At 38.1% G+C, this 23,576-nt stretch overlaps 1 protein-coding gene across 4 annotated transcripts in view; it reads right to left on the bottom strand.

Moving 5' to 3' along the window:
- The window catches only part of znf462.S (zinc finger protein 462 S homeolog), a 48,953-nt gene extending 26,041 nt beyond the window's left edge, over positions 1-22,912 (bottom strand). For 2 of the 4 annotated variants that reach the window (XM_018243767.2, XM_041580087.1), the window contains exon 1: positions 22,055-22,912. The gene's annotated coding sequence lies outside the window, so the exon portion shown is untranslated. The remainder of the gene's footprint in view (positions 1-22,054) is intronic. The other 2 variants (XM_018243766.2, XM_018243765.2) reach the window with 1 other exon arrangement.
- Between the last annotated feature and the right edge of the window lie 664 nt (positions 22,913-23,576).

The raw sequence follows: 23,576 nt of genomic DNA, 5'->3' as shown, positions 1-23,576 counted from the left end.
CAAGTCATCTACAAAGACATGCAATGAATGTGCTGCAGGACTAAAGCATGTTTAAACAATTAAAACTGATCTGCATAAGTAAAATCTACACAGAATCCATGGTAGTTGCCATTTGCCAGAGAGAGGACAAACCATCTCACTGCACTTGCTACATTCCAAAGTCTACTGACCTTTGTTAATCACCAGCCAGCCTGTCTGAATCAGCAAAGCCTGCCAACAGGCACACCCATCAACACAAAGACTACAGTTACCCCCACGCAAACTTACATTGTCAAACGAGGATTGGTGAAAAACAATGGACAGAACATAAACTTTGCCAAATCAATAAAGAATTTTAAATAAAAAATGTACAATTTTCTAGAGTGAGCACAAACATGTGGCAATTCATGTATGTAGATTTACAACAGGGTTCTCATGGAATAGCCCATTATGTGGTCTTCAAACAAAATAGCACCTAGAACTATATACACCTATCCCTGAAAGAAGTAAAAAAAAAGCAGACATAGAAGAGATAGAAGGTAGAGAAGTGCAACTTCGATGATTGATTTTTCAAGACGTTCTGCTTGAACAAACAGAAAATACTACTGTGCAATTTATCAGTATTCTGTGTTTTTACATATTGAACTCTTCTGTCCACCAAATGTCAGTTTTATCATGGTTCACACTAAAATCAGATCAGCAGAGCCAATGACTAGGACATCTTTTTGGTATATCTACATTCAAATACAGGAGGATCAGTCCAATGGACCAAATAGGATATTCAAAATGTTAAAATCATTCATGGAACCAAATTATGCTGGCGCTCACAATAATATGAGGAAGATGGAAGAGAGCAAGCCAGCCATAAGTCAAGTGTTATTAACATTACAATTACAAGTGATTATTGGAAAATACAAATGTACAAAATGTACAAATGTCTTCAGATGTTTCACATGACAATTTAAAGATACAGGCTACTGCACTGAACAAGGGTTCATAACAACACTGGGTAAAGATCAAGTGATCAAGATCCAGCATCTACTAATATCTAGTATGTGAGGAAGGGTGAAGTTGAACACATTTTTTCTGTAGATCAAGTAACCCATTGCAAACAGAAGACCAGTTATTCTACCTGCTCATAGACTTTTATGGTTTAGTAGATGAAGACCAAACCTTTCACCTGTTCCTACTTCCCCCCAATACATTCCTTCTTCAACAGCATGCATATATGCTTAGTCATTATACAGCTCGACTGAGGACACTACTAAACTTGTATACAGAACAAATCAGACCGCACTCACATTTCTGCCCAAATTTTTGATATTGGGTGCGCGTCCAGTAGCCCATTCACATTGGCTGCTCCAGAGTATACAAATTCCATCCAATGGACAGCACTCCTTTTTCCATAAAACCGTCTTTATTTTTCTTAGGACAGCAACATGCAACGTTTCGAGTGGCACTCCACTTTAATGCTTGATAAAGAGTGGAGTGCCACTCGAAACGTTGCATGTTGCTGTCCTAAGAAAAATAAAGACGGTTTTATGGAAAAAGGAGTGCTGTCCATTGGATGGAATTTGGACACTACTAAACTTCACTGAAGAAACAACTTTCTGGTGATCACTTCAAAGGTAAAGGAGGAGGATTCGGTAGACGGAATTTTAAACAAATACTCCTCCTTTCTGAAATTCATTTCTTAGGCACAGTTTTTGTTTTCCAGGAATCCATCAACAAAGAGCTGGCTCTCTTGCTTCTACCTTGTCATTGCTACAGTGTCGGACTGGGATGTCAGGGGCCCACCAGAAAACCGTAGACCATGGGCCCACTTTCCAAACTATTATTCCTCCTCTCCTCACTCAACCTCTTTATTCTTCTATGGTAGAATGTAATAAAAGTCGGTAACTGAAAAATATTCACACCTCTGTGCGAACAAATTTGCCTTAATGCAAATTTAATATAGCTTTTGCAAACAGTGGAAGAAGGTTTGTGAATGTTATAGTTAGCACACCAGTGCATAGTGAATGTAATAAAACTTCTTACTGAAGAAGTCGTTATGTGATTACGACACCTTCAAGCACTTCTTAAAAGTGGGCAATTGCGCAATTAAAATTCGCAATGTAATAATAGTATAAAGAAATTAGACTTTTTATTCTTTTTTGTGCTAATTGATTTGCTTTTTGCAACTTTTATTACATTCCCCCACATGTCTTTTACCATAACGATGAAACAGGCTAAATGGCCCACCGGGAGTTTTCCTGGTATCCCAGTGGGCCAGACCAACACTGCATTGCTATAAGTCAGGTGTCTGATCACCAACTCTGTCCATCCATACAGTTAAGCCATATCCAGCAACAACATAGAATGGTGCCTCATCCACAGCAAAGGAAGAGATCAGGTTTGATAAATGGCAGGATGGGGGGGGGGACTGTGTTCAGAGTGACTTCTGGGAAAAGGCTAAAATTCTGAATAGGAACTGCATTGCTATTTAAAGGGAAATCACCTAAGAAATAATTCCATATGACATTTTATGATATCAAGCAAAATAATCTTTACTTACACTACAGAAATGATTTAAATCTTGTTTTAGTCTTGGAATTCACAATCATAACAAGCAGACAGGCACCATTTTGTGGACACTGTTATTGAGGCAAGCGTTGAATAATACCAAAATCTAGTTGCACCTGATGCACATGCCCATGCATCTCATCAGATGGTGAGCAGGGAGGGGGTGCACTGATATCTAGGAAGTGCCTAAAAGCCCCATACATGGCACAATAAAAGCTGTCGACAGACTGAGGCGGCAGCTTATTGGCCTGTATGTGTGGCCATCCAACGGACTTCCCGGAAAATATATGCCCGAAAGTCAGCCAGATCTCTATTGTCAGGTTAAAAAATCCTGTCTCTATGTCTATGGCCACCTTAAGGCATAGAGGAGGGGCAGGCAATATATGATGTACAGCTGAAACGTTCAAACAAGTTTATAACAGGTATGGCTGTTTTAATTAAAAAAATAATTCAAGTTTCTTGTTTAATTTGAAAAGGACTTTTATTATACAGCGGATGACAGGTCCCCTTAAAGGCATAGACTTTTTTCTGTTACAAAGCTTTTATTAGCTAACCAATAGGGGGGGGGGGGGATCCTTAGTTCTAAGGTGTTTTATAAATGGTCCAGAGGAGAACAGATCAAAAGAATGACAAATATTGTGTGCACCTAAGGGAGGGGTAACTAAAATTCAACTACTTTCATTACTGTATTAGTGTGCAACCTGTTCAGATAGTGAAGAAGAACATTCTTCAAAGATTCATGCAAGGAATATGTTTACATATATGTTGTTGTTCTAAACACTATCAGCTGACAAAACATTTAATTGAACATTACTTGTATGTAACTTATTACTATCAAAGATTCTCCACTTTTTGGGCCGTGTGTGGAGTGTTCCGTCATTTTTAGTGAGATGGCGATCGGTCGTTCAGATGATCGGACAGTTTAGAAAATTTCTGTTGGCTACCAATAACATCTCTGCATGTATTCCCAGTCAGTGGTGGACATAACTTTCGCACGATTGCTGTCAGCATACCTCCCAACTGTCCCTTTTTCGGAGGGACAGTCCCTCTTTTGACAGCTCAACCTGCAGTCCCTCATTTGTACTGGAAAGTCCCTCTTTTCTCTGCACTGAACAGCCAGAAAAAGAAACAAAGTTTCCCACTTAATTGGCTCTTAGCAGAGAGCACAGAACAGCTAACAGGTGCAAATAAGGTACTTTGTAACAATTGGAGACAAAAAAAAACAGTTTAGATAAGGATAATTATTTTCAAACTTTCATAACCTACCAAATTTTGTAAAATGAACATGGTAATTAGGGGGTGTGGCCACAGAACAGGGCGTTGTCAAAAAAATTCAATGCGCTATGTGTGAAAAAAAATGTTGTCCCTCTTTTTACTTCCAAAATGTTGGGAGGTATGCTGTCAGGAGCAGAGCATTGTCTGATCTGTTCTTTTACTACTTTATTTCATCTGAATGGTTAGTGGCAGGTCGGTAGATGGCACCGAATGATCGTTCATCCTATATGAAGGTAAATCTGCACGTCTATGGCCACCTTAAGAGCAGTAGATCCCATAACATATATGTGATTTTATTAATTTATATGTGAGAAACATCTGCTGATGCTCTATATGAACATCTCATGTGCTGACTTGGCTATTTCCACACACAGCCATCTACAGTACTTATAAAACATCTATATAGACTAAAACTGCCCCAGTCATGACGTCCTCCATATGCAACCAAGAAATCTTGAATGCTCAGGCAGAAAATTAATTTAGAGGCCTGAAATCTAGAATATTTTGCAGCCAAAAACAAAAGAAACCAAGTCTTCTGATGAAGGCAGATAGGCAGTCACTTCCATTAACCAGATTTAGAGGAACAGTAACACCAACAAATGAAAGTGTATTAAAGAAATTAAAATATAATGCACTGTTGGCCTGCACTGGTAAAACTGGTTTGTTTTCTTCAGCAACTCTACTTAAAATATGTCCTGATTATAATTTACTTATACTAGGAATGCACACAATGACTGTGGCATTAGCTTGTTTTGGAAGGTGGGTATTGCAATAGAACATGGAAGGCAGTGTCCTTACTTACTCCCACCAGTTTTTATTGTACGTGATTAAAGGAACAGTATCATCAAAAGTTTAAAGGGTTTTTAAGTAATGAATAAATAATGTAATGTTGCCCAACAATGGTAAATTTGGGATGTTTGCTTCAGAAAGACTATTACAGTTTATATAAACAAGCTGCTGTGTAGCCATGTAGGCAGCCATTCAAAGCTGATAAAGGAGAAAGGCACAGGTTACACAGCTGATAACAGACAAGCACTGTAGTATACAATGGGATTCTACATAGCTTATCTGTTATCTACTTTTTGTCTACTGCTTGAATAGAAACTGGTGGGAGTAAGAAAGGACACTGCCTTCCATGTTCTATGGCAATACCCACCCTCCAATACAAGCTTATGCCACAGTCATTGCATGCATTCCTAGTATAAGTTAATTATAATCAGGACATATTTTTATTGCCACAGTTCTCTTTCTGGGAAATACAGTATTTGTTATTCTGTCCTTTCCCCTAAACTACATCACTCCCTCCAACTACTTTTTGCCCACACACACTTTATCACTAAAATGACTACTGCAGCCAAAGTGAAGTGGCAGTGTTGGTGTTAGTGGTAAACATTCAGGCTTAAAAAAACCACAGCTTTGCTCCACCCTGCATTTGTAACCATCACAAATTATTCACCTAACCACACCTTGCACTCTATACCTGATGTAGTTGTTAAATCTTCCCTCATCACCTCTCCACATGCACATCCATTTAGCAGCTTACTGACAAAGAAGTATGTTTTATATTTGCAAAAAAAAGCCTTACTATATTCTAGTGCCTTTCAAACCCATACCTGCCAAGTATTATTTCACCTACATGAGAAATTAACCTTGACATCAATGACAAGATGTATGTTTAATTTCTTATTTGTTATAGTAGAAAGCTACAACAAATAATACAGAAACATGTAACAATATGGCAAAGTGTGGCACAAGAGCTGTTGAAATCGGGGATAGCTAGACCTAGTTAGGTAGCAAAATGTGCAGGTTATGTTATTTTTGCAGATATGACAGGCAGGTTCTTTGTTGATTCCAAAACCCATTTGAAAATGGGTATATATCCGTCCAACCTGGTGCACTTACGACCCTCACATTTCAAATGCCCTGGTGCAGATCAACAAAATAGTTTACATACAGTTGAATCACTAATCACAATCACTAATTGATGATGTCATGCTAGTTTGTCTGGCGCATTTCTTCAGTTTAAAAGTACGTAGTAGTATTGTGTGTTGTGACTCACCTCCTGATGATGATGGCCTAAGTAGAAGAGCCGAAACGTTGAAATAAATCACTTTATTTTTTCACTCATAAAGTCCTTGGAGTGTGGTCTCTTTGATTCAACTGTATATATATATATATATATATATATATATATATATATATATATATATATATATATATATACACATACATACATACATACATACACACACACACACACACACACACACAGGGAGTCCTCGAGTTACATACAGCTGCCTTGAGTTATACAACTCACACTTACATACGGAGGCTATTACAGTAACATACTATGGTTTATTTGACTTTTATTAGCATTTAGCTTTAATAAACCACTGTGTTGTCTACTGAAAGGTAAAAATAAATACTATACTACAAACATCTGTCTAAGTTGCATTAATAAGTAAATGTATATGTTTCAACTTACATACAAATTGAAACCTACAGACCCTATCTCGTACGTAACCCGGGGACTGCCTGTATATATATATATATATATATATATATATATATATATATATATATATATATATATATATATATATATATATATATATATATATATATATATATCAACAAATGATGATACTGTTGCATATAAGAAGCAAAACCATTAAGAGATTAACATCAGCAGAAGAAAATAAAACAATGTGGACTTTCACAAGGAATAGATATGTCCAGTTTTAATTAACAGGTCTTGCAAGAAAAGGATGTGGCTTTCTTGTAGCAAGCTGCTACTGTTAAAACCAATGAAAGCTGGTTTCCTGTAATTTATGACTTTTGGTAGACAAACTATGATATGGTAGCTACAAGCTATTACCAATACTTATGGGAAGTGTGTTTAATAACTGCATAATCTATAAACAAATGTGAAATCTATTTGCAATACATATGTGCATAAAGTTAAAAATATCCACATTTATTGAACTACTGGACAATCAACATTTTATGTATTTATGTGCACACGGGCCTTTTCCTTTGAAGCCACCATCTTGTGTGTCATAGTCATTGAAAGCAAAACTGATTTTCGATTATAACCGACTTATAAGTATAACTGGAATGAGAAAGTCATGAAAATATTTATATCCTTGTTAACGTTATTCAACATACCTGCATTTTGCTGACCAAAATTACTCATTTTGGCAAATGCAACCAACATGTGACATTCACACTACCTCCTCTGCAATGGTCTGTTAAATGGATAATGGCAGTAAAACTTGGGCATACCATTACCAGACCCATACTATATGTACTGTGTTTTATAATGATTTTTTTCAAATCAAGTGTCACCCTTAGTCATTGGCTCCTGCAAATGGTAATTATGAATTAGTTAGAATGTTGAGGAGGAAATGTATTGCTTTAATGTGTTTTCTCCAGTAAACGTTTTGTTGTGTTGAGGATATAACCTTGCCTATACAAAAGCAGAAAGAACTTTGTAGGATGATTCCTAACTGACCAGAACAACACCCACTTAAGGCAACTTTGAAGGAATTTCAACAGCTTCCTTCCTATATATCCCACTAACCAAAGAAAGAGTTACTTGATGAACATCAAGTGACCAGAATTTTACACCATTTCTAGGATGGTGAAAACAACAAAAAACCTTTCAGACAGAATCATTGATGTTACCATACAATTAAGTTATAGTCTCTGTTTCAAACATACGTAGAATATTTTCCATATCTCATGACTCGATTGATGTTTAAAGGGGGAACTAAATATAGTCACATGTCTAAGACTCACAATTCTTCATGCAAATGTTAAACAAAAAATATATATTTTTTGCAAAACATTTCTACATGCCCCTTCATTTCTGGGTTGAATTGCAAAATGACCAATGTGACAGCATGGATCGTAAGAGAATCAACAATTTTTTCATATGACCATTATATCACTTTCCTATATAGATCATTACCCAGTGATTTTTGTGGTAGACACTATAAAAATTCCCCTGGGTCCTGGTTATAGAGGATGGAAATGAAAAAAACACTTAATCAGTAAAAAGGCAAAGACACAATTCTGTATTAAAAAGTTAAAGAGGTCGTGCTTCCACTGCATAGAGGCAGTTCTGTCATTACTATAATGTTACAGGGATTCCTGCAGCACTATGTAAGCAAGTTACCATTTACTGTACTTAATCAAGCAAAGTTCAGTAATATGATTAGAGAAGTTTAAAAGTTTAAATAGCATTACACTAGTTTAAAGTTTAAATAGCATTAAACTAGAAATGATATGTTTCAGGCTTCTGCACCAGCTTAAGGCCACCACAACCATTAGCACAGAACATTCCACCAGTAGTTCATCTAATTTTCACAGCAAATGCTCTGGGCTGCTGAACATTCTTATTTGAGGGGTACATTATTTTTATAATGATTACAATCTCCAAAGGCCTGTAGTGGTCTAAAGGGTGCTGTTGCTATAAATGCTTATGTTGTACACCTTCAACAAGAAGGCAACACAGCAGCTCCCACTGATAATTAGAAATTAGAATTAGTGTGTATTTTTGTCTATGTAGGATTGTTCACTTGGAGGCCTTCAATGAAGTATGGCCTTAACCTGCCCATGTGTTTCTCAGCCAACTTGGTATGACTTCAGAATTTTCACAGAATCAAACCTGCTCACATATTATATTACCAGGCCATTTTTTTTAAAAATAAAGTACTACAATAAGCACATAACTGTTTGAAAGAAATGAACACACATCTCACTTCAGTTAAGTAGATAATAGGTAACCTCCTACTTTTTAGATTTAGATAGATCTTCCTTTAATATTTACAACAGTCTATGGTCTAGTAGTTCTACTGTTCAAAGAGGGAAGTTGGTTATGAGCAGAATGTGAAGAAGGGAAACTAAAGAGGGATAAGGAAGTTTGACACAAATAAAGATACAGGCAGAGAGAAGATGGAATTAAATGTTACAGACGAACCACCATAGCATTCTTCATTGATTTTTCAATTGTTATTTTGCACGCTGTTACATTAGCATCTTCTAATTTAAAGACGTTTTTCCCCAAAAAACCAGTAACCAGTTTCAATCTAGGTCATTAATAACGATTACAAAGAAAAAGTTATGAAGGTAAGCAGAATTATTTAGCAATAATTCTTTTTGAGGACAAATTATATTACAAGAACAAATTAGTTTGTATGTATATTTTATAATCAAGTGGATTTAGACCCCTGACAAACATATAGATTATGTTGTATGTAGTATTTTCAAGGTTATTGTGATGTAATCCATTTCAGAGCAAAAATTGTTTTGTCCAACGATTTTAGTCTTCTCATAATATGTTCAAAATGAACTTCAGTCTACGGCTTCAAATGGAAGTTTAGATTTAATTTGGTCAAGTCTTTGCCAACACAAAAGATAAAACATATAAAACTTTTCTGCATGATATAAATATGTTGTTTTTATATACGCAAGAGACCCCTCACCCACATATGGGTTTAGAAATAAGACTGTTCGTAATCTGCTTCCTCCTCTCCTTTCAGCTCTAAGTTGGAAGAAAGGGACTGCATGGACTAGGCCCTTAACCCTAAATATTATTGATTTGTTGAATCCCTAATTTTATTTAAATGTTCAAAGAAATGGTAACAAGAATTCTTATGGATAGCAACACTACATAGTGGCTAACATTACATATGAACTGAAAAAGTCATACCTGATACAGTGATCCAATTCATTCTTGAACTCCTACTGTTTGTGTTTGTTACAGGAAGCATATGGAAATAGCAGTAATACAGACATTAACCAAATAACAGGAAACTGCTTCACGGAGCATATCCACTCCCCAGAATGTGTCCTTCAATGGGGTTGAAGGTTCAGCTCTCATGAATTGTTACCTTAAAGCTATCAGATAATGATATTAGAAAAGTTTAAACTTTCAGAATGGAATAAAAAAAGTAAACTGAATATGTAGACCATGAATTACATTATTTGTGCATAGAAGAAACCAATAAATGCATTGTCGATATTAAAAGGCCAGTATAAATGTATTCTTTAATTTGTCCTATGGGTTATCTGTTTAAATATTGAAAGCAGAATACAGGTATGTGATCTTTTATCCAGAATGCTTGGGCTCTGGGTCTTTCTGGGTAAAGGATATTTCTGTAAATTTGACATACCTTAAGTCATGCAAAGAAAATCATGCAAACATTAAATAAACCCAATAAGCTTGTTCTGCTTCCAATAAGGACTAATTATATCTTAGTTTGGATCATGTACAAGGTACTGTTTTTTTATTACAGAGAAAAAGGAAATCATTTTTTTAAAAATTTGGATAATTTGGATAAAATTAAGTCTATGGGAGACAGCCCGTTCGTAATTTGGAGCTTTCTGGATACATTTTCTATTGGCTTTATTTCTCAAAAGCTACTGAAGACACTACTTGCGAACAGTTTTAGCCTTTCCTAAGCAGCCAATGCCCCACTGCAGGCTAATCACAAACTCCTAATCTGTACAACGGGCTCTGATTATGTGAGCATTACAATTACAATACACCTGGAGGGGCTGTAGTCTGACAGGCACTGGGGAAGGTATAGCATTGCTATAGCATGGTCAGTGAAAAAGGTACTTCCCACCAGCTACATCTCCCTGGGTTTTTTTTATTGCCTTTGTAGAGAGATACCCCCGAATATACTGTATGCTTGGATAAGAATTTCCCCATTACCCTTTTCCCTCAAGAGACAAGAATCAAGTAAGCGAATGCACACTTTAAAAATTGATTTACAAATAAGAGATGCGCCTAGTTTCAATACTAGTAATAGTAACTAGTACTAGTAGCTATTTTCTATTAGCTATTTTTTGCTTTTCACAATTTTGTACAAGGAAATATTTCTATATTCACAATCATGGTGACCTTCCTGAAAAATGTAAAATGGGGGGGAGGGGTTTCTACTGTAAACTATATTTACCAATACTGGTTACCCAACGTGAGACACTTGTAAAAGTAGAATTCTGTTATGAGGATAAAAAACATCAACTGAAAACAGCAGATGGATTTTAAACACATTAACTCTGACCAGTATCACTCAAACAGCAACAACGTTTAAAAATATAGAATTTACGAAAGATAATTTTGAGCAATATGTATCCAAAAAGTTGCAACCCCATTAAAATAACACTTAAGAACTGGAACTATCAGTTATAAAAAGTTTAGCATTGACAGGTTTATTTTTCTACCAATTAGATCATCATAAAGGACCATGGCTAGGTCTTCTTTGCAAATGAAAATATGTTGAGTTTCTTGTCATTCAATGCCTACTGGTGTAATTGTATAAGATTGTTCAGATGTACAATTATCAAAACTGGCTGTGCATTCAGGTATTAGGGGCAATACGATATTTCATAGACAGTTTTTTTTATTACTGTGAACTTGTCAAACCCAACACAATCCACATGCTTTTAAAACATGGGAACATCCTTGTGAAATGTCTGTTTTGAGGTGCAGTCAGGTGTTTGGGTGCACTGCTATATCCTGTATTTTAAATTCTTTTGAAATATCATCTTTAACAAAGCCTCTCTTATTTCTTGAAGAACCTGAGCACAAATCTTAAGGAATGGTCTGAATCATTCTTCTGCAGTTGGTAATTAGGTGGCTGCATTATATGTGAAACAACATCAATCTGCTATGATAGACTTGCCTATCTGCTCTTCTGCTTTCTCTCTGGAAAAAGAAAAAGCACATTTGAAATATGAATAATGCTGACATTTATTACATATTGAACCAGCAAAATAATAAAAAAACAAACAAACAGTGAAGATTCCCAGAATTTAAGGAGAAATAAGTGAACTGTAATCAACTTTACAGTAGTTTCTTGCTCTGGCATAAAACGACTGCTTTTCTCCTAGCTGCCAGTTCCTAAGCTTCATGTTGACATTACACACCCTGCATTGTAGATCCACCCCCATGCTGTAACTTGCCCAACAGAATTATCTCCTGCGTCAGAGCAGTTCTAGGACAACTGCTTACACTGCAGATCTGAAGACTTCATTTCAATGATCTGTGCATGCTGCAGCTGAAGGGCTTTTCAAGCATTCACTAAAGGTTTATTGAAATTTAATAATAAAACCATTTCATTGTTGTTTTAACCAGATAGCACCAGAATGGTGGAAATTAACAAAGTCAATTCCAGAAAAAGCCACACTAAATACATTTTGTAAGGTTTAGCATTTACCGCACTTAGCGGAGACAGAAATACAGGTCCTAACCGAATTAAATCCTTTGATTGGAAAACGATAACAGAAGTTATTTTCCTATCCAATTTTTCTACTAGATGCGTTTGGTGTTATGGGGTCAGGCATAACATAAGCATGCATAGAATCCACCAAATAATATCTGTCTTCAACTAAGAAAAGGCTTCAAGTACATTTTTGTCATATATGTACAGAAAAGCCCATGTAGCTCAAAAGAAACGCATTCAAAATGCAAATAAGGAACTAGCAACTGAAAAAACATAAATGCTCATTTGTAAAGCCTTTCACAAAGAGCTGTAGGACGGCAGTCTTTTTCTTCTCTTAAAGGACAAGGAAAGCCTTTCTGACCTGGTTTATCACATTAATCCTGAACCCAAGTTATTTTTCATATAAAGCTCATACCTGACTTACATTCACTTGTTACGGTAAGTTGTCCTTAACTCTAAAGCTGGCCATAGACACAAAGATCTGATTGCAAGAATCATCGTACGATTGGACTTTCCCATCTCCCGACCTGTCACTAACCATTCCGATCAAATAAAGTACAAAAGAACAGATCAGCCGATGTTCTGCCCCTGATAGCAATCGTATGAAAATTATGTTGACCAAAGCTGGTGACAGTCTCACTCTGAAAATCGTACGATCGGCAATACATGCAGAGATATTATCGGCAGCCGACAGAAATCTTTTAACCGATCTTCGCCGGACGAAAAATGACGGGACTCTCTACACACGGCCCGAAATTTGTACAAATCCTAGATTCTTACGATCAGATCTTTGCGTCTATGGCCAGCTTAAAGCTCACCGGCATATTTTTGCTGAATGAAGTAATTAAAGGGACTAATCAGTCCCCGTTATGCTGTAACGTCACTCTCTCTTGTGCACTGATCTTAATATGTATCTAACAGAGCACAAGTGGAACGTTCAGTTTGCATCCTGCCGTTAATCTCAAAGTGCTTTTCTGCACATGCTCAGCCAAACTGATAGGACCTAATTCACATTAGTCTTGGTCACTCTCATATACTGCTATGTCTAAGAAAGACCAAGTTTATTTTTTTTCTCAGTGTACTGCTGCAGGAAAATGTGTGGATTGGCAGACTACTTGTTCCATAGACTTTCTTTGATCTCTCAAAAATAAATTCCTTCTGTGTTTTGAACAAAGATCATTTTCAGAATAATTTTACCACAACAGAAACAAAAGTAGCAACAACAACATACGTATGTGGAAGATATGTATGTGTAGAGTATAAAGAAGATTACAGGCGATATGCCTGTGTATATGATGTTGCAACCTAAAGCTAGATAGATTCCAGGAGGCTACAGATCTGCATTACGATCTAGTACTAAGAGTTCACTTACGCTAAGAGATTTTGTTAAACAGTATATGCTTATTCTATAATAAGCCTTTGTCCCTAGGTGCTCCATGGACTTCACTGCAGAATATCTGCTCACCGCAGCTCCATGTAGCTCTACTGATAGGAACAGCTCCAACCTGTGAGCACCTAGATGGAGTGGAGATTGGGCTGAAAATGCATGTGTTTGTGTCTTTTGGCCTGATCTCTCCTATGTGTTACTGCGCTTAAACAAATGCTGCACCCGTCAGTGGAGCTACATGGAACAGAGGATGAGAGCAGATTTGATTGTCTCCACCTGCCTTCAAAATGCAGGAAAAGAGAGGAGACAGTATGCCACGTACTATCAATCCCAACAGTGGAGTGCTGCTCTAGGTCTGTAACACCGGATTGGTGTCAGGTGCCATCAGGTAACGGGCCCAAAGCTGCCCAAAGCTCAAAAACTGTATATAGCAAACAAGAGACCTGTGGCACAACTGATGTAGTTGATTGAGTGTTCGGTGTTTTATTCAGCTCACAAAACAAAGCGGCAACGTTTCAGGCCTTTGCTGGGCCCTTTGTCAAGGCTTAACAAAGGGCCCAGCAGAGGCCCGAAACGTTGCCGCTTTGTTTTGTGAGCTGAATAAAACACCGAACACTCAATCAACTACATCAGTTGTGCCACAGGTCTCTTGTTTGCTATATATAGTATGCCACGTACTGACTGCTCCCTTATATCCCTGTGTGCCAGAAGAGTGACTTAAAGAAAAAGGAAAGCTACCAAAGTAGTTTATTGCCCACAGATTAGCCACAATAGTGCAAGCTATAACACTACATTTATTCTTCAGAATGCTTTATCATACCCAAGTAAACAGCTCTAGAATCTCTCTCTGCTTGTTTAGGAAAGCAACTGCCATATTAGCTTGCTGTGACATCACTTCCTGCCTGAGTCCCTCCCTGCTCATTCATAGCTCTGGGCTCAGATTACAGCAGGGAGGGGGGAAAGTGAGGAGGAGCAAACTGATCATGCTCAAGCCCTAGACCCGGAGGTTTATGCTGAAAAAAGGAAGTCTGATACATAAGCCCATAGTACTCATAGGCTTTGCTGGTGTATTTATATAGACCTTTCTGATAGAGCTTGCTTAATTTTAGCCTTTCCTTCTCCATCAAATGGTTCAGACTATCTATCAGTCATGTGTGGGGATGACTCCTATCAGCACATATACTGAGATATTAGCCAATCTGAAGTCAGGATCTAGCCACATCTCTAGTAGGGAAATGTGTCCAATGACTCAACCAATACAGCTGCTATTAGTTTGCTACGGGTTACAAGTTATGGTGGAAACTCTAGACTTCATGAAATCACTACAGGGGTGATGTAGTGATATAGGCCCATCTATATTTTCTCAACTTCTTAATTTCTACCATCTTATAAACTAGAAAAAGAATGGGAGCATGGGAGCCATTACATTTTATGTGCTTTAAAACAAGCCTAAACCTTGAATTATATGTTAATGCAGAGGGGTGAAAGACAAAACAGAAAGGCTTTGCCTCTTATATATGATCTGCTACTTTAAATCAGAGTAGCAGAAAGTAGCTCCAAAGTATCAATGACAAGAGTTGGTCTCACAAACTATGAAAAGAAATACCATGTTGCTTCTTTGGTTTCGTTTGTGCTGCAAGAACTGCTTTCTGTTTTCAAATACAAAGTATCTTGCTTTTTCATATAACGGGAATGTGATTTAATTTAAGATTTTCTTGCAATCGATGTAACATAAAAAAAATGTTGAAAGGTCATCAAATCCTGTTTGTGAATTGTGCTACAAAAGAAAGCAGATGAAGTGTACAGTTTACAATTTAAAGGGGACATTTACCATACTTTTGAACTCTAGATCATACTTTTGAACTCTAGCTTAATCAATTCCTTTTGCTATAAAATTTAATAAAACGTGTTATTTTATAGACCTTTTGGGTCCACTTTCTTTGTTATCTTTGCATTTATTATCAAGCTCCTCCCTTTCTCTTGATTTCCTGTCCTGTTATCTCTACAGCCAGTCAGGGCACCCGCTGTCTGTCTCTTTTTTTCACTTTCTTTTTTTCAGAGAGCAGCAGCCACTGAGAAGGACTGGGTGTGCATTGGTGGGAGGCACTGGTTACCCATGTCATCTTGGGCCACGTCAATCACACCTGGGTCCTTCTCAGGGCTGCTTGTGCTCGTCCCCGCCCAGCTTGGCCTGTACACGAGCAGGCACCCTTGCACACAGACACTGTGCAACTGCAGCAACGGAGCGAGCAAGCGAGAAGGTCTGCTGCGCTCCGCTACAAGCCTTAACTACAGCTCCCAGATGGCAGAGACAGTTTGCCCTCCCCTCATGCTACCAGGGTCACCGTGCTACCCAGGTATCGGACCTTTTCACAGGGCTCCTCCTGGGTCAGCTCCACTGCTGCTGCTTCCTCCTGAACACAGTGCCTAGGCACTGCCGAGATATGGAGCCCTGTGATTTAGTTCCATAAATACAAAATAATCTATAAGAAAATATAAGAAAAAACATATAACAGATCAACAACATTTGTTGGGTCCTTTACTGGGTAGGTTCGTAAAGGAGTTAACGGAGCAGATGCTGCTCAATGCTGACAAGGACAAAAGAAAGGAAGTTTATTTTCCCAGTTTTTCACTTTCACTTTTAGTTTTCCTGGGTGAATATAATGGAGGGCCCCTTGTATTATCTTTAATGCACAGCCAGGGACACAATATAAATAGCTCCAAAACAAGGTACTAATGGGATAGGAGGAGCCAGTCAAGGAAGAGATTTGGGGGTACTTGTTTCTTATCCACCATGTATATCAGGATTACTAATTGCCAAGCTTTTCTGTCTATAATCTGGTGCACTATGGGAACCTAAATTCGCGATGTTCCAGTGATGGTTCCGCAGATGATGCACCGTGGGGATTTCTTTGTATTTAAATTGAGTTTGTGTACAGTATACTGTACATGTGAATATATGTGTTCTTGTCTGTATATGTACAGCACACGTCGGCAGTATTCCGATGCACGATTCAGAGGGGGAGGGCCCGATAGGGGGGCCCAAGAACCCATCCTGTACCAGGGCCCATCGGCGAGTTGTTACATCACTGGGCAGAGAGGTGGCAGGGAGATGGAAGGGAGATGACATAGAGGTGGCAGGGAGATGGCAGAGAGATAGAAAAATCAGACAACAGCATAGGACAGTTATGTGCAGACTGGGAACAGACACACAGGCAGGGAGATGGGAGGGGTTTTCCAAGCTACAGCAGAGCTCAGCCTGTCAGTCAGAGCTGTGACCATTTCCTGTGAGAGAATGAACAGACACTCCCACCTCTCATTTCAGTTTAGCTTCTGAACTAAGAGGGTCTCATTGCAGCTCTGATGTAATGACGCTTTTAGCAGTTAAAATGCATTCAAAATGTTTTTTTTCTGCCTCATTACATTGTTTGAGGAACAAACAAAATATGAAGGTTATGTAAAATGTCTCCTTTAAAGCTGTATTTTGAATGAGGTAGAGAACCATGGGTGGCAAATGCCCAAAATTGAGGGCTGACTCAGATGTTAGGGATGTTAGGGACCACCCCCATTGTGGAACTATGCAGAGACAGGTTTTTCATACTTAAGAATTAGTAAGCAGCACTTCAACTGTGGATTAATGTTGTACACAGATTTTTGTTTTTAATCAAGGCTTGTGCCACTGATACAAAAGGCAAAGTTTCTGCAAAGTTATCAGAGAAATGGATTATCATAGTAAATCTATAATTAGTGTAGCTATTGGCAGATATAGTTTATGTGAGTGTATGGAGGGGTCAATGGGAGAGTGTACATGTTTGGATGCTGGGTTTCATTTGGAGGAGTTGAACTTGATGGACTGTGGTCTTTTTTCAAACCAACTTTACTTTGTTACAATAAGTAATAATGTATCAAGAGAAGGGAAACTTGCACAATTTCTTACATTGGGGAAAGCAAAGTGAAGAGTTTAATAGGAAAGTTTTCGGGGGTTATGAACTCTGGTGCAAAAAGTATCCCCCGGGGCTCACCTACATGAAACATCTATACAAAAATCACAGGAATACTTGCTTTACCTGTTAAACACAATGAGCATACATTGCTAGTGACATGAGAAGTTATGTTTATCAATATACATCACATTATTTTAAAGGTAAAACTGGGGACATTGTGATAATCTCCAAACCAACTCTCTAAACGTCAACCTTTTGGGTTTAATAAGCCTTAGTGAGAAACTAAACCTCAAAGGCTTTTGGTAAGGTGGCTGGCTGTCCGACAGTAGTAGAATCAAACACGTTGGACTCAAAAAAGATGCCTAGGCTGCAAAAGATAAACAAGATCACTAAAAAATAACTATAAATTTAAACTTTTAGTCTGCAAGTGCAACAGAAAACAAGATTTTCGCTCAAGACAAAGTACAGACACAACACTAATATATAGTAGTAAAATGCAATAATACAAGGAAGATATATATATATTTTTTTCTTCCGAGTATATATATATATATATATATATATATATATATATATATATATATATATATATATATATATATATATATATATATATATATATACACACACACACAAATTTTTTCAGCAAGACATGCCTGCAGTAACTTTTTCAAAAGCTTGTCAAGAGGCTCTTTTCTGAAAATGTGTCTACTACTAATTTAGCAATGTGCCTCCTCAAGCATGTAGAAATGGGACTATAACCTACTGTATAATATTTTTTTTAATGTTGCCCTCTAAAACTATTTTATTAAAACATACACTTTATTTTTAGACACAAAACTTTTTTTTATAGTGTCTTATTACAAAAAAATGGAAAATTAACTAGTCATTCTAATCTAAGAGTACATCATTTATTAATTACAGTTCTTTGCAAAAAATGGAAAAATCATATTAAAAATAAAATTATTCTCCCCGTATACATTTACTTAAAACAAAACCAAAATCCAGAATTTCTACTTCCCCTACTCTGCTTAAAGCATTCAACCCACAACCCACCATGTACACATTTATCTTTCATCCTAGAGTGAAACTATAAATCCATGCCTACCTCCAGTGAATAGTCTAAACTTACACCGGCAACTGAATATCAGCAAGCACTGAAGCCATATCACAAAAAGCTATTTTTTCCACACAATGGCCTTAGTCAGCACCCCTCTTCTACTGATGTGGTATAGTAAACAGTTGCATGACACAGCATGTCCATTGCCCATAAACACAAAAGTTCAACAATGCTTCATGTGTTTAGGTGGAAATGTCAAATGTCAAATTCTCGATCCCAAATACATCTTCATTCAACCTGATGCTCCACTGCTACTGCAAAAGAAGCAGTCATCCTTTTTTTTCAATAGCTATATATGCATAGACACTGAGATAAAATACAAGTTTTTCACAACTATCTTTTTGTTGTACAAATGATCTAGACAGATATAGCATGGATGCTGGTATGGATAGGCTGGAAAACATAGGTAGTGTCAGTTTGTTTATATAACAGTATCTGTAAATTTAAATGTACAATGTGTTTACAATAGCACAATATATTAAAAATATGCATTCATACAAAAGTACAGCCAATAAAACCTTTCAAGACAATGAAATTTTAACCGAACATTTGACTGTAGTTTTTGAGAAAATGATCCATCTGATGAATAATCTTCTACAAAAATTATATTTGCAAAATAGCAACCTTTATTTTAATGAATCATCCACCTGTAAATACCAATCAATCTTATGACCAGTCAGCTGGTACAGTATGAGGCAATACTTTGGTGTTTACAGTCAGTATAAAGGTTAGTATACCCCGAGTTCAATGAGTAGGGCTTGTTCTAAAGTAAGAAGAATCTGTTCTTTGGCCCTCTGTTAAGCTAAACAGGCCAAACTGAGATATTGAACCTACTTTCCAATCTCCTGGTCTTTGCAAAGTATGTAATGTAATAAATATGGATTTTTTAAAAACAATTCTGATCCTTTGATGTTGCTCCTTTTGTTTGCAGGACAGCGACAATCGTTATCTCTTTCTGAAGTGCAACAGATTCTGCAAAGTGTCCTTTACTAGGTATTCAATTGTTGCGTTCTGTGCTATTGCTTTAAAGTTAACATTTTTGAAGAGTTTATAACTGTGGTCAAAACTCCTTAAATATAATTATTGCCTCGTGTGAGGATAATCATGACATTTTGGTTGAAAGCAGAAATGGCAAACTTGAGTCACCAAAAAACCCACCTGCAAATAGAACACTAAAGTATTTAAAGCAGCTGTCCTAAGAAAATGTCATGGTTGACTTGATAAACAAGCAGCCTGTTAAACTAATATATTTTTGACTGCCAAAATATAAATACTTGTAAATATGTATTCAAATGATACAATAATTTATCAAGTGCATCCCATGTCTATACTTTAATATACGTCATCTGCCATTCTCAATACATTTCTCTCATAACTCCAAGAAGTTCATCTTTAACCTGCACCTGGCTTGGCAAAGTCAACTATTGAGAAGATCAATAAGTAGATAGATTTGGAGATGTATAAAAGAAGAGGCATTGGTCCAAGTGGTAGTTCCACTCAACAGAGCACACCCTGTTACTGGCAACCTGTTGGCCTTTGAGCAGAGATGCTCAACATTATTTTCTGGTTTACTTTCCAAATGTAACTTTATGTCTACTTTCTCAGAGACCAGTTGTTCCCATTTAATTACAGGTGGTCTGTAACCTATAATGAGCTATCTTGACAGATTATATATGTATGGCCAACAAACAATAACTAAAATATCAAAATGTCTATATATATGTCAATAGCATTCTTACTTATGACTTAGACAGTTAAAATTGTCATTTTCATAATTTCAAGGAATTTGAGAACCACGAGAAGCGAGCAGAGTCTGAGAAAAATATTTATTATCAGATAAATATGTATGGTCCCAATCTGCAATTTTATTCCATATATGATCATATCACTATACCCTGAATTAACTTTTTTCTAAAAGACACTGCATTTATCAATAACATTTTACTGCACAAGCATCTTGTTCTGAGATCAACTAAGGAAAATACAGATAAAAATATGCACATATTTATGTTTTTAACCTGGTCAAACATCATATCCCTTGGTTACTGCACAAATTCAACAATACTCTTAACCTTAACATCATTAACTTGTTAAGGCTTCCAAACATCACGTTTAGTGCAGATAATGAAGTTTGAGGCTGATCACCCAGAAGAATCTGAATGCATGCTGAAAAATAAGCTGCTGACTTCCAAAATGTTCCTGAACAATCTTCTGGCTACGTGTTAGAGAACATGTAAAAGAAAGCCTATGGAGAAGTAATATTCCAGTCAAGCCACTAGGATGCTAAAGATCCATGATACTGCTGTTTGTCACCACCTCATTTTCTCTACTTCAGATCCTGCTCTCCTCCATTTTCTGGTGGAGCTACAGCATGACATGGCTTACCTGACTCAGATAACAGCATTCTGCAACAACTACTGTAGCCACTTCCTCTTAAAACATAAAATCAGTCTACTGAAACCACACAGAAAAGAAAAAAAAAAGCTGAAGGAAACCCCCAGCTTGAAGGCTCTTCTCAAAAAGACATGAAATACACTTCTGTTGTCTAACCTCATGCTGCTGTGGAGCTAAGTACAGTAAGCTACAAAGAACAGATGAATGTTACAGAGGAGGCTTGGTTAGAGTGTATGCTAGAGAAGCTTTGTGTTTTTGGAGTCTGGACACAAACCAACCCAGACAGTCTGAAAATGGAGGACAGGGAGATAATGACACAGCCAATGAAACCAAAGCAGGGACTTCTTTGGACTGTGACCATGTGGGCATGCTCTTTTTGAGGCCAAATGAAAGTGGGCAGGAAGTGTCATTGGCTTCATTTATGTTTCTAATTTCAGTTAAAACCACAGGGAGTAGAATGTGTTCTCCTCCTCCAGGCAAACCCTACAGAAATACCAGCCTGGAGCTAAGCGACAACCTCCCCCTCCTCCTTTCCCTCCCTCCTAGACAAGAGATTCCGACCCAGAATTCAACCTTCCATGTCATCTCAGCTCAGGAGGGAGGGGAGGGGGGTGACATGAGACTTCTCAAACTGGGGAGAAAGGGGGGTTGGGTGCAAAACTGATAGAAAGAGGTCACCCTATTGCTTGGGTCGTGCAGCCACGGAGCTCAGCAATGTTGTCATTCCTCCCCCTGTGCGGTTATTGGTGTCTCCCTTGCTTCTGATCAAACTCCCCACAAGCAAGTGCATGGAAACATTGTCTATAGCTTCCCCCGCTTTCATTAATTTAATTAATCCTCCAGTTCCTTTTAAACTCCACCACTTGGGGGTGTTTGGGCTGACGAAGGGGGTCAATTAATGGATTCATTAATTAGCCGCCCTTCTCCTCCTCCTCCTCCTACCATATCCACCACCTCCACCACCTCCTCCTTTCTTCTCCAGACAGCAAAACGCTCATGAGAGTCTTCCCACCCCTCTACTCAACAGTAATAATTGACCCCAGTTTAACGCAAACCATAGGACTTCTGGCAGCCAGCGGAGAAATCAGACCGGGAGACAGTAAAACAACCAGTGAACAATGGCCATTAGCGTAGAGCGTCCAATGCGAGAACTTACAGACTAGTGCCCGGGACACTGCAGCTCCTCCAGCCTCTTCCTTGTCCTGCTCCTTCTGCCCACACGCCTTCCCTTCCAACAGTTATGTAGTCGCTAGGGTTTAGCGTGCCGTCGCCTTGTGGTAACGCGCAGTGGAGATGGTGTCTTTTCTGTCTCAAGTTGTTTGTTGACTCTCGTGCTCTTGCCAGGTCTCAGCAATGGAGGATCGCCATCTTCCCTGCTTTTTTTTCTCCTCCTCTTTCTCCTTCACTGGCTGCTGCTGCTCTGCAGCTGCAGATGACCTGAAAGATCCGTCTCTCTCACTGAGTATGTGTGTGTCTGTCTCTCCCTCTCTGAATAATGAGCAACCAGAAGGGAGAGGGAGAGAGCGAGAGAGGACAATCTCCTACCACACAGAACGCGAGAGCACCAGGGGGTGCGCGAAGCCTTTCTATCTGCAGCAACGTGCAGCCATACAATAGGAAGCCCTTATGATCTAGGAGCCACCACCAACACCACAAAAAAGCCTCAGACTGGGCAACCAGGAGAAGCGTGGCCGTGCTCTAAACTAGTGAAGGTGATGAGACTGAAGTGATCAAAGTTCAGGCTGAGGCACGCAACCTGACCCCTCTTCAACAATAACAGGAGGTGGAGCAAGTCAGAGAAGAGAGCTTCTCGTGGAAAGTTGTTGCCTTCACAATCCAGTGGTCAAAGGTTCTGAGAGAACCTCGTGTCGCAACCATTTAGTGAGGTTCCTCCACGATTTCCTTAGCTCTGCACGTCATTAAACAAGCTAAGCTCTCATGGTTTCTTTCTCTTTATGTCCACAGTCCACTGAGCTTTCCCAGAACACACACCTCCCACTGGTCGTTGCAAGAGCACACGCCAACCCACATTAACCAGAATTAGTTTTCACCCTCATACATTTTTTAAAATGTCTTTTTCTCAGAATCTGAGAAGTATTTTGAAGTCTCCTCCTGAGGGCTTATGGAACAGTTATTTTGCAAACAGCCTCAGAGGCAACCAAGTCCAAAAATGAGTTGTTCCTAACAAGATGTTTTCATATAACTTTCAAAAAATTAAAAAAAGGGTATAATTAGGCTTTATTTTTTTAAAAAATATGGATTATTCCAAGAATTATTGTCATATTAGTTCATCTCCACTGTACATAAAGACTAGTGGCTGCACTGTTAGCAGAGATGCCCCTAAAGGTGGCCATAGACGTGCAGGTTTACCTGCAATATCAGAGGAAAGAATGGACGTCCCCATCTCCCGACCTGCCACTAACCTTCAGTTTAAATAAAGTAGTAAAAGAACAGATCAATGTTTTGCCCTGACAGCAATCATACGAAAGTTTATGTCCGACAAAAGCTGGTGACAGTCTCCCACTGAAAATCGTCAGATCGGCAATACATGTGGAAATATTATCGGCAGCCAACAGAGATTCTCTAACCTGTCCGATCGACTGAACGACCGATCGCCATGGCACTAAAAATGTCAGGACACTCCACACATGGTCCGAAAATCATATGAATCAAGTATT

This window comes from Xenopus laevis, chromosome 1S (genome assembly GCF_017654675.1).
Source record: "Xenopus laevis strain J_2021 chromosome 1S, Xenopus_laevis_v10.1, whole genome shotgun sequence".
Taxonomy (NCBI): Eukaryota; Metazoa; Chordata; class Amphibia; order Anura; family Pipidae; genus Xenopus; species Xenopus laevis.
Note: the sequence above shows the minus strand (reverse complement) of the source record. Positions and strands in the feature narration are given on the sequence as shown.